The sequence below is a fragment of the Pristiophorus japonicus genome, chromosome 16, assembly GCF_044704955.1.
Source record: "Pristiophorus japonicus isolate sPriJap1 chromosome 16, sPriJap1.hap1, whole genome shotgun sequence".
NCBI lineage: Eukaryota > Metazoa > Chordata > Chondrichthyes > Pristiophoridae > Pristiophorus > Pristiophorus japonicus.
Genome location: NC_091992.1, coordinates 87,550,977 through 87,576,362, shown reverse-complemented (window position 1 = coordinate 87,576,362; position 25,386 = coordinate 87,550,977). Strand labels below are relative to the sequence as shown.

Below are 25,386 nucleotides of genomic sequence, written 5' to 3'. Positions count from 1 at the left end.
ATGTTAACCAGCTCCTTAAAATAGTGAGGGGAATTGGTGAGGTCGCTGCAGAGACATTTTATGCAAATGCAGGATTACAGAACCAGAAAATATGATTGTGATCCGAAGAAGTCAAAAGCTAAATTTAAAAAATGACATCTCCATGCTTAACTAACAGAATATGGAATAGACTGCAATCTAGTGCAGTGACTATTGACTCGGATTAGATGAAATGTTAAAAATGGAAAAGGAACAATGTTTGATTCAGTATGGAGTAGAGGGATAGGGGTTCAGGGAATGTTAAGAGGGTAAGTGTTCAGATCAGGTTCTGAAACAGGACCTGGATCTGAGCTGGATAAGGCAAATGGCATTTTCTTCTTTATGCATTTTTATGTTCTAATCAACGTACCCTGGATAGACCCAAATCTTATGTGATATGCTGCATAGAAAAAGTCTTGTAGAATTTCTGTTCTTGAACCTTCTTTTATTCTAGGATTTCAAACCTTATGAACAGTAATTCCTTTGGAGAAGCTGCCTGTTTTCTTCTTTTTATTTGAAAAATTTAGGTTCATTTTAATATTACTTGTTAAAACTTTTGCAATATATTTAGTTGTCACCTACATCTACAAATTACAGAATTTAATATGTTGACTTTTTTTAGGTTTGCCAGTTCCAATGCTGTACCTTATTCTCTGATAAATAAAATGGAACAATCAATAATGTGCTCTGAATCCTTCTCCAGGCCTGCTGTTTCACTCACTGGCACACAGGAACGATTATAGAAAAATCGCTAAGGACCTACAGGAAAAATACATGGGTCAGATTTTGCTGTAGCAATGCATCTAACTGCATCTGCCATGAGTTAGACTTGTCCCTGGCCCCTTCAGCTCAAAACAGTTTTGCCCACAAAGTTGTTGAAAATGCGAGCTGGTAATAACACAGAGAGGGAAACAGGGCATCTAGGACCTGAGTGGGCAGGGCAACCCACAGGGTATCTCCTTAACCAATGAGATTTAGCGATTCGGAAATAAACAAAGGAAGGTCTGAGGAGGAGGTTGGATTAAAGGGGGTAAATTCAATGTCAAATCAGTTACAGAAAGAGAAATAAAGAGAGCGTAAGAAAGATTGGATTAAAAGAGAGAGAGAGAGTCAGAAAGGAAAAGTATGAAAAGAATGTAAAATTTTAAATTTGACATATTTTTAAAATCTCCCCCAAAAATTCAAAACCTGAAGGAATGATACTTCACACTTGTAATGGTTAATTTTCAGTGCCAGAGAGGTTGATTGGCAGTAATGAACAATTATCACATTGTTAAAAGGGTATTTACACTACTGATTACTAGCTGAAGTATCTGCAGCGGGTTTAGTTCGTATCTACTGTGCAAATGCAGCAACTTCACGACATTCAATGCATGTCAATGATGAGGCAAACAACGAGAGCCTTGCGAAAACGGCAGAGCGGCACAACTTAAACAGCAACGCATTTAACCACGTGTCTGCTCCTCGCCTTGCTGCGCCATTTACGCATAAATAACAGAGCACCATTAGCCTTAGAGCTATTTTGGCAGCAAAATCTGGCCCTATAAATACTTGAGCAAAACTGATTTAACATTATGGAGAACCCTGATGTTACAACAATTGTGGGCAGCTCCTAGGTCAGGTTAGTTGTGGAATAAATCCTTGCACTATGCCAATGAAGCGCGAAAGCCCAAGATTAGTTCCAGCGCAAAAGCCAAAGTCAAGTCGTTCATGCTGAAGTTGAACAAGGATCCCAAATAAATAGTTGAATTTTTTTTTACATGTATTTGTTTATTCATTCAGTTGCTTGTTTAACAAATGAGTCCAATCTATGTTTTAATTCTATCATCTGATTTATGTTATTGATACACTGTAGCATAATGGCATTGTTGACTTAGCGTGGGAAACTTAGCCTGCAGATTTTATTGGATATCCCTATGGATTTTGTGCAAGTATTAACATTTGTGATGACATTACTACAAGTCTGTTGAGAAATGTGCAGTTGGTTAGTGGGAATACTATGTCCAGCGCAGGTATTAAATAACCTGTGAAGTGAATATACTTAGCAGTAGTTAGTGGGGTGAACATAGCCAGATTTAACAGGGCCCGAGAGAGCCATTTCAAGATTGTGTAGGATTTACAGTTCAGTAAAGATGCACTGCTTTCTCTCTGCCTTCTGCCTTGCTGCTCGATTTTAAGAGGTCCGACATGCACTAATCGCAGAGGGCTGACGTACATTAGTGATGTGGTGTGTGCTGACTTTCCTTTCTTTTTTGTTTAAAATTAACAAGCCTCAAGTGGGATTAGAGATTACAAATGCATTTTTTCCAGAGTAGTGGATATATAGAGTAGATTTCCAGCAATGGCCCTAAGGCTAGCTGTTTAATGTATGGAAAAATGAGCTGGATAAATTTGGTACGGAGTGGGATTTGTGATTATAGATGTAAACTGAGATGATTAAATAATGCACATCATACTGGCTGAGGCCAGGAGCAGGAGGAGGAAATATTGCCCATGGAGCGCAGCATCTCCTAGTTCCTAGGAGGAGGGTTGTGAGGACAGATGATTATTCTGCAGTTTCACTTCATTACTTTGGGCATCAAGAGATTATAAGTGAGAGCATAGGAGTATGATGTAGTGTAAATGGATTTTAGCAAAACTTTTGATAAGGTCCCACGTGGCAGACTGGTCACGAAAGTAAAAGCCCATGGGATCCAAGGCAAAGTGGCAAGTTGGATCCAAAATTGGCTCAGTCAGGAAGCAATGGGTAATGTTTGATGGGTGTTTTTGTGACTGGAAGGTTGTTTCCAATGGGATTCCGCAGGGCTCAATACTAGGTCCCTTGCTTTTTGTGGTGCACATCAATGATCTAGACTTGACTATAAGGGGGTACGATTAAGAAGTTTGCAGATGATACAAAAATAGGCTTTGTGGTTGATAATGAAGAAGAAAGCTGTGGACTGCAGAAAAATATCAATCAACTGGTCAGGTGGCAAATGGAATTTAATCCAGAGAAGTGTGAGGTAATGCATTTGGGGAGGGCTAACAAGGAAAGGGAATACACATTAAATGGTAGGACCACTGAGAAGTGTAGATGAACAAAGGGACCTGGGAGTGCATGTCCACAGATTCCTGAAGGTACCAGGCCAGGTAGATAATGTGGTTAAGAAGGCATACGGAATGCTTGCCTTTATTAGCCGAGGCATAGAATGTAAGAGCGGCGGGGGGTGGGGTTATGCTTCAACTCTAAAACACTCGTTAGTCCACAGCTGGAGTATTGCTTGCAGTTCTGGTCACCGCATTACAGGAAGGACGTGATTGCAATGGAGAGGGTACAGAGGAGATTTACGAGGATGTTGCTGGGAGTGGAGAATCTTAGCTATGAGGACAGATTGGATAGGCTGGGTTTGTGTTCCTTGGAACAGAGGAGGTTGAGGGGAGAACTCATTGAGGTGTATAAAATTATGAGGGGCCTAGGTATAGTGGAGAATGGACCTGTTTCCCTTAGCAGAGGGGTCAACAACCAGGAGGCATAAATTTAAAGTAATTGGTAGAAGGTTTGAGGGGATTTGAGGGGAAATTTCTTCACTCAGAGGGTTGTGGGGGTCTGGAACTCACTGCCTGAAAGGGTGGTAGAGGCAGAAACCCTTACCACATTTAAAAAGTACTTGAATGCGCACTTGAAGTGCTGCAACCTGCAGGGTTACAGACCTAGAGCTGGAACGTGGGATTAGACTGGATAGTCTCTTGTTGGCCGGGACAGACACAATGGGCTGAAATGGCCTCCTTCGGTGCTGTAAACGTCTATGACTTCTATGATTCTATGATAGTGTAGTGGTTACGTTACTGGACTAGTAATCCAGGGAACATAAATTAACAATTCCGCCATGGCAGTTTGAGAACTTGAATTAAATGTGAAATAAAATCAGTAAATAAAAAAACAAGCCAGGGGAACCACAATGAGGCAGGTGGTTGGGAGCCTGTTGGATGAATTGGTAATGTGTAGTGTGATTGTTAAACCTTTGTTAATAAACCATCTAGTTCTTAATAGCAATGTGCTGCTATGAATTCTTAAGCAAAGAGTCTATGAAGCAAATACGTTACAGATTCTTACCTTTTTAATATGTTTGTTCATAAAATCACTTCCTTCTGGAGATATTAGATTCAGCAGCCAAAATTCCTGGGTCTGAGGGTGGAAGAAAGACTTGAATCTAGCAGGGGGTAGAATTGGGGGCAGGTTCTACTGGGTCTTGTAGGGTGTTTGTTTGTACATTCTACCTTGATTCGTTTGACTTCGGGAATTATAGGAAAAAGGACAACACGTGGCACAAAGTTTAGGCTTAACCCAGTGTCAGTTTTATTCAGCAAAAACGAACTAAAAACTACAGAACTAGATTCCTGAGAGAATTAACTGAAGACATACAATCAATGATCCAGTTTATCGCTGTAATCGTGGATTGTAGGTTCGTGGTCGTTGGTTCCTTGACCGGATGTTTCCTCTTCTGCCGTTCTTCTCAGTTCTGTTCCTTCCGTGTTCATTCCGTACTTCGCTTCGCTTCGGTACCACTCTTCGCTTCGCTCCTGAGCTGCTTCTAGCTGGCATATTTATATCCACGTTATGAATAATCCCCCGCTGCTGCGGTTTTGGATAATGTGTTTGAATCGATACGTTGTTTGCGGTGATCTTGTTTGATTGACAGTAATAATGGACCCGAATGTTCCCAATTTGCACACGGAGTCTACCAGGCAAAAGATGATTCCTCATCCTAAATACCTTGTTCTTCAAAAATGTACACCTGGTGGGATCCCTTTGTTGTTCTGGTCTTCTTGTAGACTTGGTGTCTCCAGCGAGATTTGTTTTTCTCTCCTCTGGCCAATCAGTTCAGGGCCTCTTCAGTCAGTTTATGAAAATGTAACAATCCTATTGTTGTGCATAAAACCAGTCTGGTACGTGACCGCAGAGATTGTCCTTAATTGGTGGTGAGTCACCACCTGCCCCCAGGCTGGCGCCCTTTTGCTCCCTTTGTCCAGTTACTTCCCAGAGCATGTACCAACTCAATTTAATCAACTTTTAGTTTGTGGCCTTGTTCTGTGCTTTCTGGAAAATTTGTAACCTTACAGTCTCCATCCCTTTTCTTTAATTACACTTCATAGGATTACATAGGATATACGACACGGAAACAAGCCATTCAGCCCAACCAGTCCATTTATGCTCCACTCAAACCACTTGCCATCATTCCTCAGCTAAATCTATCAGCATAAGCCTCTATTCCCTTCTCCCTCATATGCTTGTCTAGCCTCCCCTTAAATGCATTGATACTATTCGCTTCAACCACTCCCTGTGGCAGCAAGTACCACATTCTCACCACCCTTTGGGTAAATAAATTTCTTCCGAATTCCCTATTGGATTTCTTGGTGACTATCTTATATTGATGGCCTCTAGATATGCTCTTCCCCACAAGTGTTATAATCCATCCATAAGTCCAGCAGTCAGACTATCCATCCTCATTCTAGGACGGAATTAACATTTAACAGGACGGATTTTTGGCTTTCGGGGTTTTTTGGTGAGAACGGTAGCAATACGTGAAACTTATCGTTTTCGCTGCGTTTTAGCCCGAACATTCGGCATTTACGTCTGCACCAGGTCGGTAAGGGAGGCGTTGGTAAGGGAGGCGTTGCACAAGCATTCGTGGCACAAACCGCGAGTTTCGGCAACTTTAGTCCGGGGCTGGGAGCACTGCGAGAGAGGCATTGGGAAGAGGAAAAAAAGAAAAAACATTCCAAAAAACATTCCAAAAATATTTACAAGACCCTTAACTAATCGCTGCAAAAAATTACAAAAATTAAAAACTTCAACTTACCTTTTTTGCAGGATTTTATACTTACTGCTGCTGGCAGGACTGCATGGACAGGTTTGACCTGTCGGTATTCTGGTCACGGCATACGGGTCGGGAGAGTGCCGAAGCTAGGATGCAAACGCAATCCACACCGTTGCACGTCGACGCACCTCTCCCTGGCGGTACTCGAAAGCTCTGCCACATACAGTACCCGAGGATCCCGTCTACGCTTTGTGACCGGGTTTTCGCTGCGGAAAGTCAAAGCGTGGCGAAAATCCAGTCCGGCCCGGTACCACCTTTTTAAAATCACTTCATATTTTCCTTTCAGCAAGATATGGAAGGAAGCATTCGACAGCAACAACTTGTAAACAGAGTAAGTTAAGTTCAGTACAGAATGAATCCAAGCCATATGCATCCAGACTGACTCCCACTTCATTTGGATCAAGGAAGAGAACACATTGATTTGATATTTCGCAAGGGCTCATATGTTGATGATTTAAAGTGCCAGCTGTGGCTCAGTGGGTAGCACACCCGCCTCTACATCAGAAGGCTGTGGGTTCAAGTCCCATTCCAGGAACCTGAGCACACAAATCTATGCTGACAGTGCAGTGTAAGACCTAGCTCTGTCAAGCCCGTGTGGTGGCTGGTGTGCAACGGCCACCACACGTTAGAAAAATCCATGCACAGGCATCTTCTACCCTTCAGGATGTAGTTCAGGACCTGGAATATTAGGCCCTTCATTGAAATGCCTGTGATCTCATCCTTTTTTGGCATGGAAGCAAGTCATCCTCGTTTCGAGGGACTGCCTATGATGATGATGCAGTGCTGAGGGAGTGCTGCACTGTCGGAGGTGCCGTCTTTCAGATGAGACGTTAAACCGAAGCCCGGTCTGTTTTCTCAGGTGGATATAAAAGATCCCAGGGCACTATTTCGAAGAAGAACAGGGGAGTTATCCCTGGTGTCCCGGCCAATATTAATCCCTCAATCAACATAACAAAAACAGATTATCTGGTCATTATCACATTGCTGTTTGTGGGAGTTTGCTGTGCGCAAGTTGGCTGCCGCGTTTCCCACATTACAATAGTGACTACACTCCAAATGTACTTAATTGTCTATAAAGCGCTTTGAGACATTCAGTGATCGTGAATGTAAGTCTTTCTTTTTTAAAGATGCACAGGCTTCACAAAACAATTGCTTAGCAGGGCTGTAAACTGCAGATACAGTGGCAGTGGGTCCTGCAACACAAAGTTATTTATAAAGCAATCTCATTCAGGCACTAGTAAAGATGCCTGAGCAGAAACATAATCTGTGGCACTGCTGCTGAGGAGAAAAGTTCTGAGGTTGGGGTTAGGGTTCTGATATTTGTACAACCTTACCTGGGATGATTTTAAGCTTACATAGAAAACAAATTCTCTTCAGCAGAAGCCATCTCAACATTCTTTCTAAACATTACAGGCAAAATGGCCTTCTCGCCCATCAGTAGTAGGGTGGTTGTAGCTCTGTTGGATAGTACTCCATGTACTGGGTATATACAGGCTTCAATGCTGGGGATGTTGGCCTGGACGAGGATACTAATGTTTGTGCATCTGTCCTCCCAGGGGATTTGCAGGATCTTCCGGAGACATCGTATTTCTCCAGCGACTTGAGGTGTCTACTGTACATGGTCCACGTCTCTGAGCCATACAGGAGGGCGGGTATTAATACGGCCCTGTAGACCATGAGCTTGGTGTCAGTTGATCACACTTGATCAGCTCCGCTGGGCAGGCCACATAGTTTGCATGCCAGACACGAGACTCCCAAAGCTCTACTCGGAACTCGTCCACGGCAAACGAGCCAAAGGCGGGCAGAGGAAACGTTACAAGGACACCCTCAAAGCCTCCCTGATAAAGTGCAACGTCCCCACTGACACCTGGGAGTCCCTGGCCAAAGACCGCCCTAAGTATGCAAGTGCATTCGGGAGGGCGCTGAGCTCCTCGAGTATCGTCGCCGAGAGCATGCAGAAATCAAGCGCAGGCAGTGGAAGAAGCATGCGGCAAACCAGGCTCCCTGCCCACCCTTTCCCTCAACGACTATCTGTCCCACCTGTGACAGAAACTGTGGTTCTCGTATTGGACTGTACAGCCACCTAAGAACTCATGAGTGGAAGCAAGCCTTCCTCGATCCCGAGGGACTGCCTATGATGATGATGATATACAGGCAACTTACATTATCGTCTCACAATAGGATAACGCGGAGAAATTGGATATCCGTAAAATGACAACAATGGAGACCTGTTTTTCCTTTAATTTAGGAATGCATTTTCCTTAGGTATTGGCTTCCAGACTGAATATTAATTGAAATATGAAAAAAATATTCTCCTGTACCAAATGTCTGTCACCGTATCCCCTTCTTGGCTCGCTTCCTGCTCTTACATGGTGATCATATCAGCCTAGTGGGAACTGAAACTTGGCAAACATTCAGTGTTTAGATGATTACTGTCGGAGAGTTTCAACCAAACTCATCATTCTTAAATTTGAAACATTTGTCAAAATAAGGAATGACGATTATGTTTTCTTTGATATACAGATGGTTTCTTCGGGGTAGAAATTGGACCTCGTTGTGTCTGCTTTTGGGGCGTAAAAGAGGCGCAATGAAGCCCAGCTTCAGGAACCGACATCCAGCGCCCCAGGAACGCCTGAAAGACATTCGACCCAAAATTGGGGTGGGCATTTCTCAGGCGTCCCTGGCAGTGGCCTAAAACATATATTAGGTCTCTTACATATGGAAGTGGGAGGCCCCTATGCCTGTTTTTGGCCGCCTTGCTGAAAGTGGTCTGCGCGGGGCAGAAGTCAGGCCTCAGGCCTCCTTGCTCAGGATTCTTCAGTGTCAGCTGCGGCCAAAGAAAGGTGAGTTTTTCAATCAAAAAAATAATTTTGGGTAATGTTCTCATGGAGCCAGGTGAAACAGGAGTCCTCCCAGCTCTGCAACCCTTCTGAGGGCCTCTGCCGGCCTATGATCAGCTCCCCTCCTGTTTACCTTCTCCTCCCAGCTCTGCAACCCTTCTGAGGGCCCCTGCTGGCCCATGATCACCTCCCTTCCTGTTTACCTTCTCCTCCCAGCATTTACCCCAGGGCTGCTGTTGCTGACCTTAGCTCAGCACAGTCCTCTATTTCCTTATTGAGACTAAAATCAAAGAATAGTTCATTTTCTTTTCACCTTGTACAATTTCAGAATATTTGATTCCTTACACAATAAATCCAGATAGAAAGCAGGAATGCATGAGGCATAAATACATTCCTTTCTGCCCATGTCCTGTAACTAATAAAACTGTCATCTCCTCAAAAGTTCAGTTGGAAGGCACGGGAGCTGTGTTTTTAAAAATTAAATTAATTTTATTATAGTAAGTTTTATGGGCAGTGGAAAATAGTCCTGCATTAAACTTGAAAATATTTTACCAAACTGCTGCTAATCTTAATTTATTGACTACCTATAGAATGCAACTATCAGTCTGATCTTGATGAAAATAAAGTGTGGCTTATTTTTATGTGGGACCTGAAGCAGGTAGATAGCACTTGTTGAATATACCAATTGTGGTTTTTTTAAAAATAAATACACAATAGATTTCCCAAAGGGCATTAGGGGCACATTTGAGAAATGGTATTTCCAGGCAATTTTCCAAAGGGAGATCATGCCTTGATCCACTCCAAAGCATCTGTCAATGTCTGGTTGTAGAGCAGCAATAGGAGACCTGGGTGCCTGTTGCTTGCTTGGTCCCTCAGCCAAGTACGTCTCATTACATGGGCTGTGATTTAAGAAAGGAGAAAGCTGGAGAATTCATAAAATAATTCATGCATTAGGTCTCCTATTCAAAATTGTTCAGGCCTGTGTGCTACATCCAGGAGTCCCTTAGTGCAATTGAAGGAGTTATCATACTTAAATACCAGTACAGTTTGTAATATCTTATGTTGAACTTTGTTTCATGTTTCTTCAGTATAACTGCATAGACTAAGCTTGTATTCCCTTGAGTATAGAAGATCAAGGGGTGATCTCATTAAGGTATTTCGCATGATTGACGAAATTGATAGGGTAGAGAGAGAAAAACTATTTCCTCTGGTGGGAGAGTCCAGAACAAGCGGGCATAAGATTCAAATGAGTTCTAGCCCATTTAGGGGCGATGTCAGGAATCACCTCAAAACTGAGATTGATAGTTTTTTGTTTGGTAAAGGTATTAAGGATATGGAACAAATGACGGGTAGATGGAGTTAAGCTGCAGATCAGCCGTGGTGGAACAGGCTCGAAGGGCTCAATGGCCTACTTCTGTTCCTATGTGAACTTAAAAGATATTAAAGTTTATCCCTGTGGAACTGTAATGGGTTGGCCTCGATTAATTGCCCGTTTAAACTCTCTTAAATATGAAATACTTTAATTGAGGCCACTGATGTGTCCTAGTGATGTTGAAATGGTTAATATTGAAATGGATGATATTCATTTTAATTAGGAGTAATATTGTTTTTTGTAATGGCTAATAGGTATTAATGGGTACTTTAGAATGCAGTATATTGAGGCGAAATGAAATTTCTTGCCTGTCTATGTCCTGTTGTTTAACTACAAGAGAAACAAGGAAGGACAGCTTGAAGTCACACTACAGTTAAAGCATTAATGAGAAAGTCACCCATTGGGACCCAAAGACCTATCAAAGGTCAAAGTGATTAACATGCTTTTTAAAGGCAGCATTACAAAATGGTCCTTGTTGCTGAGAAATGTGATGTAATTCCCGTCTGCTGAACATTAACAGTGTCTGGCATTGTGCATTTCATGGCCTGATTCTGAAAGCTGTTTGTGAAAATAACTTATGAAATTGCATATCTGGGGGCGGTGGTGTGAGGGGGCGGGGGGCAGAGAAACCAGAAAAGTTTATTTGTTGCTTTCTGAATTAAAAAAAAAAACTTTTTAGCGGAACAAGTAGTTCTCAGGGCATTTTGAACTTGAAAAGCTTGGCAAAAAGTCACCAATTCCCACTTGTTTACAGCCATTTGCTTCAACCTTTGCTAAGTCTTTCAATTCTGATTAACTCCCTAGTTAGGAAATGAGAATGTTTAACACTCCCTCCCACAGCTCACAGATTGAGATTCCTTTTAACACTGTCATCCACTCCACATTCACCATCTCAGCCGCCGAGTCCTGCTTGTGCTCCATTACGAGGTTATATATATATTTTTTATATACATTTTAATTATCACTTAAGCCTCAATTGACTTGGAAATTTCTATTCCCTTGGGATGGTAAGGCTTTTGAATGGCAGTGTTTCTCTTGTCGTGCTCCAGGAGTAGTTAAAATGTTCACAGAAAGCACTGAGGATTTTTGTGGGACCTTGTGTTTTGGAGATGCTGGTATTTAAATATGTGGAATTTATTTTTCCTTAAACCATTTGGAAGGTTTTCTACTGACCTTGAGAGAGTGAAGGGATTGTGATATGTGCCGCTGGTCACTCCTCAATATGTAACAGCATTTAAATGCTGCATTTAGTACAATGTTAAATATCAATATTTGATATGTTTCTGACTGTGAGCACCATTCTTTTTCCTGTGACACCCAGAGAAGTCCACGGTTAATGTAAAGTTTCTAAATTTCTTATAGTAGTTTTCAAAATGTTTAGTGAACTGATTACAAAATATATTAATGTATGTAATACTGATGTGCTTCGGTAATTCTCTTGATGGATGAGTGGGTAAATGGTGTGCTTCTGAGCCCAGGTCCTAACCCTGCTCTGCTGATTTAACTGACCTTGGCCAGGACAGAGCTAAGGATTCTACAATTGACCTCGGCACTCTGGGTTAGGGAGGGGAATGATAAACCAAAGTCGCTAGTTCCGATCGTTATCTCTGAATCTTCCTGGAATGTGCATGTTTGTGGACAGTGAATGAGAAGAGGCTCTGCCTCAGCCTCAGTAGTTGAATAACCTGCCAGCACTCAATGTTAAGGTGTGGGGGGGGGGTCTCGGTGTGGGAAGATGGGGTGGGGCTCGGTGTAGGGGGGGGGAGAATCGGTGTGGGGAGATCGGTCTCGGTGTGGGGAAGGGGTGGAGGAGGGGGGGCCTCGGTGTGGGGGGCGGAGGCTCAGTGTGGGGGAAATGGGGGTCCCGGTGTGGGAGGGATGGGAGGGGGGTGGGGGCTCTCAGTGTGGGAGGGATAGGAGGAGGTGTGGGAGGGATGGGAGAGGGGTCGCAGGGGGTAGATGGGGGGGGGGGAGGGGGGTGTGGAGGGAGGGGAGAAGGGTCTCGGTGTGGGGGGAGAGGGGGCTCGGTGTGAGGGAGGGGGGCTCATGGAGGGATGAGGACTCGGCTAGTTGCAGCAGTGACGAGAGGTTTGCTTCAGGGGCCGGGAGGAAGTACTGCTGCTCCTCCTGGCTCACAAGGAGTGCTATAAAAAGCACTTACCTTCTGGACCCAGCAGCTCTTGTCTCCATTCAGCTGGAATAATTATAAATATAAATACTATAATGATGTGTCTCACCGCATTTCACAATTTAAATTTTTTTTACCGAACCCCCTCCCCGGTCCTTTTCTGGCCCGCTGTGGGGGGGTGGGGGGTGGGGGGAGAGGGGAGAGTTAATATCGACCCCATTATCTGGTTTGTTTCAAATGAGTTAACTACTTCGTTATGTTAATGCACACAGGATTTTGTCATTACTGTATTGACCAGTGCGCTAAAAGGGACTTTGTGTGATATGATAAAATGGGTGACTTCAATAGAAATAAATTGGGAGAGATGTAAAACAGGCTGCCGACGCGCTATTACACTGTTTTATGCTGTCACACAAAGTCCCGATCTACCCCAAAGAGTGCACAAAGGGAATTAAACGCCAAATTCATTTTTCAGAGATCACAGCCAAAAAAAAAGCTCCTGTGTTAATTGCCAACGTTAGATATAGACTAAGATCACAGCCAAAATGATCATCGTCAATGATTGGAATGGTGGGTAAAAATGAGAGCAAGGAAGTTCATTAGAGCCTCAAAAATTCTCATTGAGGAAGAGGAGTCCTGCTGTAAATGTAGAAACTCATAAGCCTGTTTATTTTATATCTGTGTCATTTGACCAAGGTATCAATTTTCGCGTGTCTAAAAGCACTAAAACAGATCATTGTGGCCCCAGAAAGGAAAAGGGCAACAGTCGACCCTCAATGAAAATAAGAAAGCAAATAGACCAGTTTTAATGGTCTCCTTTTTAATTGGGGTTTTCTGTTTTTTTCCACATTTGTTTGCTGGGAGAGGGATTGCACACCATTGACCAATTATTCCCATTCTATGGTGCTGCCCATGTCGCTTTGGCTGAATGCACAAAGGGCAACATGGGTCGTCTTCCCCTTCAACCCTTCATTCCCTCATGGGTAGTGCTTGACCAAGTCCAGGAACTCACCATGGAGGAGAGACAATGTGTCACTCCACAGCTATGTGTGCAGAAACGCACTGCAACACTGACCAGGATTTATTGCCATTTGTGATTCTGAGGCCTGAATTTTCCCCTGTTTGAATTGCATTGGTTTTCCATTTTAATACCCATAATGACTCTGCTTCCAGTTTATTTTTGTTCAAAAGTGTGTCGTAATTTGTGATTGGCTGGTTCTTTTTGCAAAACTTAGTACTGATAAAGAGCATTGTGGTTCTGCCGTGGCCATAGACTTTTGATTTGGAAGACTCTTCAGGCTTGGTAGCATAATTTATTGGAACACTAATACACTGAACCGCAGAGCAATGGGACACGGCTGGACAGAGTCCTGCGCTTCCTCAGAGGCAGCATAAATATAAACCAAATCGAGCCGTGCCAATGTCACAAACTTCTTTTACAGTACATTCAAAATCCACATTGCAAAGGCGCGGAACAGATCTCTTGCCCGCCCTCTCATGCAAGAAATAGTGCTTGGCCTGAGGGACTTCAAAAGATGTAAGGAAATAACTTGCAAATTTGAACGAGGGAAGAAAGGCCCTGGGAAAAAAAAAGCCCTTAGTAGTTTGAGGAGAAGTTGAGTGGAGAGGAGAACAAAAGGGTTTTCTGTGCGTGCTGAAACTTTGAGCATTAAACGGTTAGCTTTGAAGGCTGATGAAACTTTCACTTTCATGGTTTCTTTGTGGGTCTGCCACTGCCCTTTTCTTATGGATAGCACACACGTATCTCGATGATTGAGGCATGGGCTTTTTGACTCAATGTGGAAAATCCAGTGTGATGTATCTAAGCACAGTGATACATTTCTCACTCCAGTGACTTCAGTGGAAATGGCTGTTAATTGCAATCATTACTGTTCACTGTAACCTTAAAATCCTTTCATCAGCTTTTGGATTCCTTTTTGAGACTGGACAAGCCACACACCATTGGAAATCTGTTATACGAGGAAATGGTAGCATAGTGGTAATGTTACTGGACTAGTAAACCAGAGGCCTGGACTAGTAATCCAGGGACAAGGGTTCAAATCCTGCCATGGCAGCTGGGGAATTTAAATTCAGTTAATGAAATAAAACTGGAATAAAAGACTAGTGTCGGTAATGGTAACCATGAAACTACTGGATTGTTGTAAAACCCATCTGGTTCACTAATGTCCTTTAAGGAAGGAAATCTGCCATTCTTATCTGGTCTGGCCTATATGTAACTCTGGACCCACAGCAATGTGATTGACTCTTAACTCCCCTCTGAAATGGCCTAGCATGCCACTCAAGGGCAATTAGGGATGGGCGATAAATGCTGGCCCTTGCCAGCGTCCTGTGAACGAATAAAAAAAATTGGAGTTTCTGCTGCTTACCTGGGTGACTCAATAAGTTCTATGTTAACAAAATGTGCATTTACGCTACAGGAGTGCAGTAAACTATAGACCCATGGCTCTCTGTCATTAGCTGCGCTCTGTCGGGTAAATGATCCAACATTCAAGGAACAGATGGCATCACAGACCCTTGAAAATGTGAGTGGATTACTTGGTGTTGAATTGAGGCCTTCTGTTCCAGCAAAATAAACAAAATAAAACCAATCCCACATGTTTGCACTGACAATGATGATGATGATGCACTCTATATCAAGCAGAGTCCAGCACCCAATGGGAATGTTTGAGAGAGAAACCAGTGCACAGAAGTCACTCTTCCAAAACAGGACATTATTTTCATCATCATCATTATCATAGGCAGTCCCTCGGAATCGAGGAAGACTTGCTTCCACTCTTTGTATGAGTTTTTAGGTGGCTGTACAGTCCAATACGTGAAACACAGTTTCTGTCACAGGTGGGACAGATAGTGATTGAAGGAAAGGGTGGGTGGGGAGTCTGGTTTGTCGCACGCTCCTTCCGCTGCCTGCGCTTGATTTCTGCATGCTCTCGGCAACCAGACTCGAGGAGCTCAGCGCCCTCCCGGATGCACTTTCTCCACTTGGGGCGGTCTTGGGCCAAGGACTCCCAGGTCTCAGTGGAGGCTTTGAAGGTGTCCTAATGTTGGTGCATCTGTCCTCCCAGGGGATTTGCAGGATCTTGCGAAGACATCGTTGGTGGTATTTCTCTAGCGATTTGAAGTGTCTACTGTACATGGTCCATGTCTCTGAGCCATACAGGAGAGCGGGTATTACTACGGCCCTGTAGACCATGAGCTTAGTGACAGTTTTGAGAGCCTGGTCTTCAAACACACTTTTCCTCAGGCGGCCGAAGGCTGCACTGGAGGTGGTGTTGGATCTCTTCGTCGATGCCGGCTCTTGTTGCTAGGAGGCTCCCGAGATAAGTGAAGTGGTATACGTTGTCCAGGGCCGTGCTGTGCATCTTGATGTCTGGGGGGAGGGGGGGGGAGGGACCTTTGTCTTACTGATGTTTAGCGTAAGGTCCATGCTTTCATACGCCTCAGTAAATATGTCGACATTATTTTAGGATAAGTGTAAAATGTCCAATTTTCTGCTGAGACCTTCCCATGTCCTTTGTCAAAGTTGAAGATTCTAAGTAATGCTCACCCATTAATCCACTTCTTGCTGACCTCCTCTGGCTCCCCATTCTCAACAGAATCAGTTCAAAATCTTCACTTTTGTTTACCTAACCTTCCGAGGCTTCATTCCATCCCACCATGGCAATTTCCTCCTGCACTATGTCCCAGCTTGCATTTTCCACTCCTCAACTGGTCGACAGTGAGCCCCACCCGACCACATTCGACCATCAGTGAAGTAGCCTTGAGCTATTGCGCCTTGCATTCTGCAATTCCATTCCCAAATTTCTCCTTCAATTGCTACTTATCTTCAAACGACTATTTCCCTATTTAAGACAGCAGTACGCCTGTTAGTCCAAGTGACTTGTATAATGACACTGAGTTGAAGGCTGTCTAAGGGAACCCGAGCTGATAGTGGGACTTACGGAGTATTGTGTAACCGTTTACAGCGTCAAAGATAACATTTAGTCTAGCTCCATAGGTGAAAATGCAGTGCACCAAAATTTAAATTAGAATGAAGTAAAACAAAGAAGTTCCAAGTGTTTTCTTGCTGTGGGCTTCTCTTGTCTCCAGAGATCTATATCAGAAAGAACAAAACTGACTGACCAAGTCTTTATCTGTCTCTTGCCCCAGGCCACAATTTCTGCAGCAGTAAAATTACATGAATAGTATTAGGCAGTCCCTTGTATCGAGGATGACCTGCTTCCACACCAAAAAGTGATGAGTTAATTCACAGGTGTTTTAATGAGGGACCTGACATTCTAGGTCCCGAACTAGATATTGAAGGGTGGAAGGTGCCTGTGCGTGGATTCTTTTAACATGGAGTGGCCGTTGCACACCAGCCACCACACAGGCTTGACAGAGCTAGGTCTTGATCCAGTGGCAAGGGTTAATCAAACTAAGGAACTCCCTATTCCACTTATGATTTCGAAATTGGCATGCGCATGCCAATCATTCTTTGTGGCCTTTCCATAACAGGCTGGAGGGAATCTAATCATTGTCTACACCTAGTACTCAGGCTAGTTCATTGAAAACCCAGAGAAATGACTGTAAACAAGGATGCTAGTTCTCAGTTTTCAGATTCCACTGCACATCTTTGCACCTCTGCAACAACAACAAAAAGAACATTAGAAAGATTCAACAATGGACAAAACCATTTTTATAAAATATCTCCGTTCAGAATATTTTAGGAAGATGTCAAAAATCTCTCTTTAAACCTTGGGGTGAATTTCTTACCTCCTTACAGACAGTCAAGAAAAGAAAGACTTGAAAGATTTGCATTTATATAGCGGCTTTCACGACCACTGGACATCTCAAAGCACTTTACAGCCAATGAAATACTTTTGGAGTGTAGTCACTGTTGTAATGTGGGAAACGTGGCAGCCAATTTGCACATAGCAAACTCCCACACATAGCAATGTGATAATGACCAGATAATCTGTTTTTGTTGTGTTGATTGAGGGATAAATATTGGCCATAAATAGAGCAGAAGCGCCGGCCCTGGGACATCGTGGGCAGAGGTGCGGCGAATGAGGGTTTGGGACCCAGGAGAGCCAAGGGCCCAGGAGCAGCACGGGCCAGCCCACACTGCGATATGTGTGCACACTAGGTCCGTGCAGCAGAGCAGGTCTCCAGTCGTCTTGGTTAATCCTTGCCACTGGACCGAGACCGAGCTCTGTCAAGCCCGTGTGGTGGCTGGTATGCAACGGTCACCACACGTTTTTTTAAAAATCCACGCGCAGGCATCTTCCCCCCCCCCCCCCCCCTCAATTGGAGTTCAGGACTGGAACATCGGGTCCTTCATTGAAACATCTGTGAACTCATGTGGAAGCAAGTCATCCTCGTTCGAGGGACTGCCTATGATGATGATGAAATATTGGCCAGGACACAATAAATAGAGAACACACGCATGCCACAGTTACTCGTGGTCCCGACCATATCTAATACACTTGTACGCGACACAGCGAGGTCGCATCATCATCATCATCACAGGCAGTTTATCAAAATCGAGGAAGGCTTGCGGGAATTATAGTCTCTATCACAGGTTGAAGGAAAGGGTGGGTGGGGAGTCTGGTTTGCTGCACGCTCTTTCCCTGCCTGCGCTTGATTTCTGCGTGCTCTCGGCGATGAGACTCGAGGTGCTCAGTGCCCTCCCAGATGCTCTTCCTCCACTTAGGGCGGTCTTTGGCCAGGGACTCCCAGGTGTCGGTGGGGATGTTGCATTTTATCAAGGAGGCTTTGAGGGTGTCCTTGTAAAGGTTTCCTCTGCCCAAAGGGTCTCGCTTGCCGTGTAGGAGTTCCAAGTAGAGCGCTTACTTTGGGAGTCTTGTGTCAGGCATGCGAACAATGTGGCCTGCCCAATGGAGCTGGTCGAATGTGGTCAGTGCTTCGATGCTGGGGATGTTGGCCTGATCGAGAACACGGACGTTGGTGCGTCTGTCCTCCCAGGGGATTTGCAGGATCTTGCGGACACATCGTTGGTGGTATTTCTCCAGCGATTGGAGGTGTCTACTGTATACGGTCCACATCTCTGAGCCATACAGGAGGGTGGATATCACTGCAGCCCTGTAGCCCATGAGCTTGGTGCCAGATTTGAGGGCCTGATCTTCGAAAACTCTCTTCCTCAGGTGGCCGAAGTATCACCATTATGACACTGTTTCTGCGATGGCTAACGGGTGTTAATGTTATTTAAAACGGGATCTGCACCCCAATGGCTTAGTGGATGAAGGCATCACCTGGCAGTGCTAAATCCTATGGACAAGGAAGCCCCAGGTTTGATTTCCAGTCTGTGCTGAGGTAGCTGATGTCAGCCATAACTGTACCTCAGCCAGAGTCAATGCCTTGAAGGGAAGAGGGGGAAAAATTGGAAAGGGATGGGGAAATAAAATTGACCTACCTTCAATATTCACCCTAAGATGCGCGGGCATGGCTGCGCACCAATCAGGACGTCCCCCGCAGGCCGCTCACAAGCTGTTGCCGCTGGAAGATATTGTGCATGCGTGGCCACGCAGCAGAATTAAAGGGACTGCGCACGGGGAAAAAAATTAGAGGCAACATTGTCAGCTGTGGCTCAGTGGGTAGCACACTGCCTCTGAATCAGAATGTTGTGGGTTCAAGTCCCACTCCAGGGACTTGAGCACATAAATCTAGGCTGACACTCCAGTGCAGTGCTGAGGGAAGTGCTACACTGTCAGAGGTGCCGTCTTCCGGATAAGACGTTAAACCGAGGCCCCATCTGCGCACTCAGGTGGACGTAAAAGATCCCGTGGCAATATTTCAAAGAGGAGCAGGGGAGATATCCCCAGTTTCCTGCCCAATATTTATCCCTCAATCAACATAACAAAAAAAGATAATCTGGTCATTATCACATTGCTGTTTGTGGGAGCTTGTTGAGCACAAATTGGCTGCTGTGTTTCCCACATTACAACAGTGACTACACTCCAAAACAAAAATACTTCATTGGCTGTAAAGTGCTTTGAGACGTCCGGTGGTCTTGAAAGGCGCTATACAAATGCAAATTTTTCTTTCAATTGCCTACCTTATATCTACGTTCTGTTTCACAGACAAGTACTGTAATTGCATGAAACAGTTGGGATCAGGTCCTTGTGGACCATTCAGCAGCTGTAGTTTGTGGTATTTTAGAGATATATCGATACAACAGTTGGATGTTCTTTATTTAAAGCTTCTGTGTTATGATGGCTAGGTTTTTCATAATCAAGTTTGGCTGTTGCCACATGTAATAACAAACATTTTCTAATGGAATATCTTGTGAAAGAGTTGTATTAACATGCTGTTACCATATTGCTGTCAAACTCACTGCCATTATAAAGCGGAGTGTGCATCTTATCTGCAGATCGGCACAGACCTTGTATCCAGCTTTTTTAAAGATTAATGTAAACTCCAAATACTGCGCTCTGAATGAAAGCCAACACAAGAAGGCCCATTTGTCAGGTAGATTCACTCGGGGACTGAATCAGCACAAAAGTATAAATGTTTTGCAGTTTCAGTTTGAATAATAATCCCTGTAGTTTGCACAACCATTCACTCAGTCATCCAACCTGCTGACACACCAGCGAGTTCACACTGGGGAGAGACCGTTCACCTGCTCTGACTGTGGGAAGCGATTCACTCAGTCATCTAACCTGCTGACACACCTGCGAGTTCACACTGGGGAGAGGCCGTTCACCTGCTCTGAGTGTGGGAAGGGATTCATTCGGTCATCCGACCTGCTGCGACACCAGCGAGTTCACTGGTGCGACTGCAGAGGTTGGAATCTGCTGTTACTGCTGCTGTTAATCACATCCTTCTGAACTGTTTGTTTCTGCTGATATTAATAACCCTTCAACTAGGCTGGAGTTAATATTTTGATATTTCAAATAACAGTGTCGATATTTGATGTCTCCAAGATAAGAGGAGACTAATTGATGTTTTGTTTCTGACTGCTCCATTTTTGATCGGGACGGAGGAGCAGTGAGAGATCAGGGCCAACCAAGGAGCGTTGTGATCGGGGCCCAGAAGAGGCGAGAGCCCAGGGACAGCATGGGCCAGCCCACACTGCGATCTATGAATAGTAGGAGCATGCGTGCGCACTAGGTCTGTGCAGCAGAGCTTGGTCTCCAGTCGTCTTGGTTAACCCTTGCCACTGGACCAAGACCTAGCTCTGTCAAGCCTGTGTAGTGGCTGGTGTGCAACGGCCATGCACAGACATCTTCCACCCTTTAGTATGTAGTTCGGGACCTAGATTGTCAGGTCCCTCATTGAAACACCTGTGAAGTCATCCCTTTTTGGTGTGGAAGCAAGTCATCCTCGATACGAGGGACTGCCTAATACTACTACAACCAAGAGTGCCGATACTGTGATGTGTGCTACAAATAATTATGGCCAGACCTACAAGGACACAATGAACATTAAAGGGAATAAATGAAAGACTGGTTGGGGAAAAGCTCATGTTTTCATGCAGGAAAAGCCCCATAGTGTACATGTGGAGGTACCCCACTGAGAGTCTATAATGTAAAGTGGGCAGCTGCAATCTCATCATTGGAACCAGGACTGCCAGGCAGGATTAAGGCTTGGAACTTGTGATAAACAACCTTCACATTGCGCTGGTGTTGCTGGTTTCAGATGTGAAGGTTTTGTGCATCCGGCAGAAACACCAAAGTAAAATTTCTGGATCCCCAGTATTTTTTTTAAATCCGCCAAGCTAACTTTGATGTTACTACCGGCAATATTCAATAGGAACCAGCAGCACGATACATTCTGTAAAAGTAGCTATAAAAATGTTATTTTACAGTATTTAAAACCTGCTATTTTTACTGTTCCGGTCGAGGGAGGGCCACCTTTGTGTACTAGCTTTATAAAACACGGGTTCGGCCTCAACTGGAGTATTCCGTCCAATTCTGGACATCGCACTTTAGGAAGGATGTGAAGGCCTTAGAGAGGGTGCGGAAATGATGAACGTGGAGAAGCTGGGTTGTTCTCTTTGGAGCAGAGAAGAGTGAGAGGAAATTTGATAGAGGTGTTCAAAATCATGAGGAGTCTAGACAGAGTATATAGGGAGAAACTGTTCCCATTGGCGGAAGGGTCGAGAACCAGAGGATACACTTGAAGGTGATTGGCAAAAGAACCAAAGGCGACATGAGGGAAAATCTTTTTTACGCAGCGAGTGGTTAGGATCTGGAATGCACTGCCCGAGAGGGTGGTGAAGTCAGACTCAGTTGGGAGAGGGTTGGGGGGGGGGGGCGTTGGGGGGGAGGGAATCCCAGGGCAGGAGAGGCCATAGGTTTCATTGTGGGGCCCAGAGGAGCAATGCAGCTCCTCCCAGCTCTCAGAAACCTACAAAGAAATTAAAATGGCGAACGGCATGAACTGAGGGCAGATGCACAGAGTATCAGGCTGCTACGATTTTAGCCCCCTGTGCTCCTCCTTCTTAACAGTGGCTTAAATTCGGGACTGTCGTTTTGTGGGTCTGCTGACTTCTATAGTTCCGATCACAGGGTAGCAACATCAGTGTGCTTCGTTTCCCCAAGTTTACATCAGTACAACGCATTCCCTTACCTAACAGCTGAATTGTGGACCCATGAAAGTGCGAATCTACAATTTGGCTGCCAGGGTAAGACAGTTGCTTTGAGCAATGTAAAGCCGCGGAGATGCTGCACCGCTGTCCTGTGACCTGAATACCGAGCCACCAAATATACAAGCACCCTATGATGCCATTAGTTCCAGTTACTTGGGTCACTTACACCAAGCAGTCCAGCCAATGGTAGAAGAAAGGGCTTCTGCTCTCCTGTGGCGTATAATCGCCTCCTACGAAGTCAGGACTCTTTTGTAAACAAACCCTGTTGCTGAGATTTCTTGGATGTTAAATACACCCATTCGATTGTGCCACCATCACGCAATCCACAGGAGACCTTTCAGAGTATAAAAGGACAGCAAAAAATCCATTTGCTGTCTTTATCCTGTGGTCTTTTGACATTTGCTGTTGTAGTGTGCAAATGATCTTTGCTAATACTGCTTTGACAGACTGCTGCGTGACGACTGCATAGCCAGCTAATGACTCGGGAGTGGCGAGGTAGTGCTCCCGATCAGTGTGTACAACAAAGTTGCCCATGTTGGCTTCTTCACAAAGTCTGATGTTCCACTGCTCACCTACAGGCATCGATACACGCTGGGCTATGCTTTTACAAATGCCTCGAGCTCACCGCTGCCTCACCCAAGTGACCATTCTTCATATGGCAGCCTTGGCACTGAGTGTTGGCAAGCTATTGAACCATAGGGGGCATCACAGCTGAGGCCAATCCTATTCTCACCCAGTGTCCACTCACACTCCAGCAGAGTCTACTTCATAGCAACAAGGAATGGGGGACCCTAGCTCATTTTCTCTCTCCATATTTAAAGCACCATCAAATGTTTATAAAATGTTTATAAATGCATGTCATTAGTTTTGAAACCAAAATTCACAATTTAAAGCTGTTGATGTCAGAGTTCTTATTTTTCCATTATTTCCTGCTTTTTCTGCAAGGAAAGAAAGAATTTAAATGTTTCCAGTAATGCGCATCTTTTCTGGTGAAAATGAGAGCTGACAGATCCAGTCAGCCTCGGGCTTGTTCTCGTTATATTGTAATTTTATTATAACTCAACAGAAAATGCCCCCCTATCAGGAATTACTCACAGTTCAGACTTTTGGCTCAAACATACATTGCAAATGAGAGTGTTAATTGCAAATTAGAATGCTCCTACTTGCCCAGTTGGATTACGAGCCATTAACGATGCAGAATGTGTGCATGTATCAATACAATGCCTGCATATAATGTACATAACAATGTCATTTTTTTTTAATGATATTCTGGATTCATTTTGAGCTTCCAGCAAAAAAAAACTTTCCCTTTAATATGTCCATTGCATTCATTAAAAGCTATGGGATGCCTGATGAAAAAGTCGAGGAATGTAGCAGTATGACTTGTGCAGGCACATGCGAATCTGATACTTATTATAAAACATCTAACATTGCCCTTTGAGTTGGGTCATTGCGGTTTAACAGCCATTCCGATACAGAATAACCTTACCGAAATTTATTTCTCAGCTGTGGCTCAGTGGGTATTGCCTCTGAGTCAGAAGGTTGTGGGTTCTAGTAGAGCAAACACAATCTAGACTGACACTCCAGTGCAGTGCTGAAAGAAGTGCTGCACTGTCAGAGATGCCGTCTTTTGGATGAGCCGTTAAACCGAGGCCCCGTCTGCTCTCTCAAGTGGATGAAGAAGAGCAGGGGAGTTATCCCTGGTGTTCTGGCCAATATTTATCCCTCAATCAACATAACAAAAACAGATTATCTGGTCATTATCACATTGCTGTTTCTGGGAGCTTGCTGTGTGCAAATTGACTGCCACGTTTCCCACATTACAACAGTGACTACACTCCAAAAGTACTTCATTGGCTGTAAAGTGCTTTGAGAAGTCCGGTGGTCATGAACGCGCTATATAAATCCAAGTCTGTCTTTCTGTCTCGCCTTCCCCCTCCCCCTGTGCAGTAAGCGTTACTCTTCATTGGGGTACTGTTCCGTGGAGACTGATCACCCTCTTTTTCTTCCACTGTCCATTATCCCCGGGTGAGCCTGGACAGTTTGTGTTGGGAGGCTGTTTGATTGTAAGAGGTATTGTAGCTGTGCCAGAACCTATCTGCATCTGATACAAACACAAACACACTTCTATCAGGATGGCCAGCATGAGTAGAAATGCTGGCCAATTTTTGCCTTCTGAACCTGGGGGTGCTGAGGACATAGTACCACCCATATCATCAGCTGGCTCACAATGTAAAGGGTTTTTTTCACACAATATTCTTCCTCCTCTCCATCCACAATATTAGTGACCATTCACCGGGTTGTATAATCTAGATGCAATGCAAGACATACCTAGTTTTTTTTTTACTTTATTTTTTCACACTTTCTATTTGTTCAGTTTTCTCACTTCTTGTGGAGGAGGTGGTTTTGTAATGAGGTTTATTTCTTCAGGTAATTACTTTATTGTAATTGGGGGGAGGTTTCGAGGAGATATGAGGGGAAATTTCTTCACCCGGAGGGTGGTGGGGGTCTGGAACTCACTGCCTGAAAGGGTGGTAGAGGCAGGAAACCTCACCACATTTAAAAGATACTTGGATGTGCACTTAAAGTGCCGTAACCCACAGGGCTATGGACCAAGAGCTGGAAAGTGGGATTAGGCTGGATAGCTCTTGGTCGGCCAGCGCGGAAATGGCCGATGGGCCAAAATGGCCTCCTTCCGTGCTGTAAATTTCTATGATTCTATGAGGTACCAGTTCCCTTGGTACCTTGCCCAACTGCTCATTCTTCATATAGAAGTCGAGGTAGTGAATGAAGGAGGCATCACGGCTGTTGTTCCTGTTGTATCAGACTGTTTCCCTAATTGTTATGAGGATAAAGTGTGTTTCCTTGTATTTAAAAAAAAAAATCCTGGTTCTAGACTATTATCAGTTGTGTCTTAATTTTAAGATCAACCTGGTCCATTGATATATTGCGTGGGTGAAGGACTTTGCAATTAGTTGAATCCAGGCTCTGGAGAACATTGCCTAATGTGCTGCCCAGGGATTTTTAATCAAAAATGATCTCAGCTGATTGCTCAGAACTCGAGGGTTGATCTTGGCTAGAAAACATTACTTTTCACATTCTGGTTCCAGAAGCAGCTGGATATATATATTTTGGCCCAGCTCAGCCTACTTGGGTATTCCAGTCTTCATGTGCTCTTAGTGCAGGGGATCTATGAATTGTACTTGTTTTGGAACCAGTTTGAATCTTCTCCTCAGATTTCATGCTGGAAATGCCACTACATCTATGTTTTGTACTTGTGGGTGTGGTCACCACTCAGCAGCTCTCGGTACCTCGTGCTTTCCCCCCATTTATTGTTTTGCTCTTCATTTAGTAAACTTGATGTTGACTGTTACATAAATCTTTCAAGTTCTTGTTAGTAACCGTGTTAGGCTTGCTCAGATGGCTGAACGGTGAACCGTACAGATCAGGATTGCCCCAGCCAAGTCAATCCACGATTGGTGCTGATTGGCAACTGGTCTCAGTTAGAGCGACTTTAAGGGTGTTATAGTTCACCTCAGCACTCTTGGATTAGAGAGGAGGAA

General features: G+C 44.3%; 1 protein-coding gene across 2 annotated transcripts in view; it reads left to right on the top strand.

Annotated features, from left to right (window-relative positions):
* The window catches only part of gas7b (growth arrest-specific 7b), a 437,192-nt gene that overhangs the window by 98,425 nt on the left and 313,381 nt on the right, over nucleotides 1-25,386 (top strand). Inside the window, exon 1 of one of the 2 annotated variants that reach the window (XM_070857534.1) lies at nucleotides 10,956-11,015. The exons of the other annotated variant lie outside the window; for it this stretch is intronic. The gene's annotated coding sequence lies outside the window, so the exon portion shown is untranslated. Of the gene's footprint in view, nucleotides 1-10,955; nucleotides 11,016-25,386 lie in introns of those variants that run through there. 2 annotated transcript variants of the gene reach the window in all.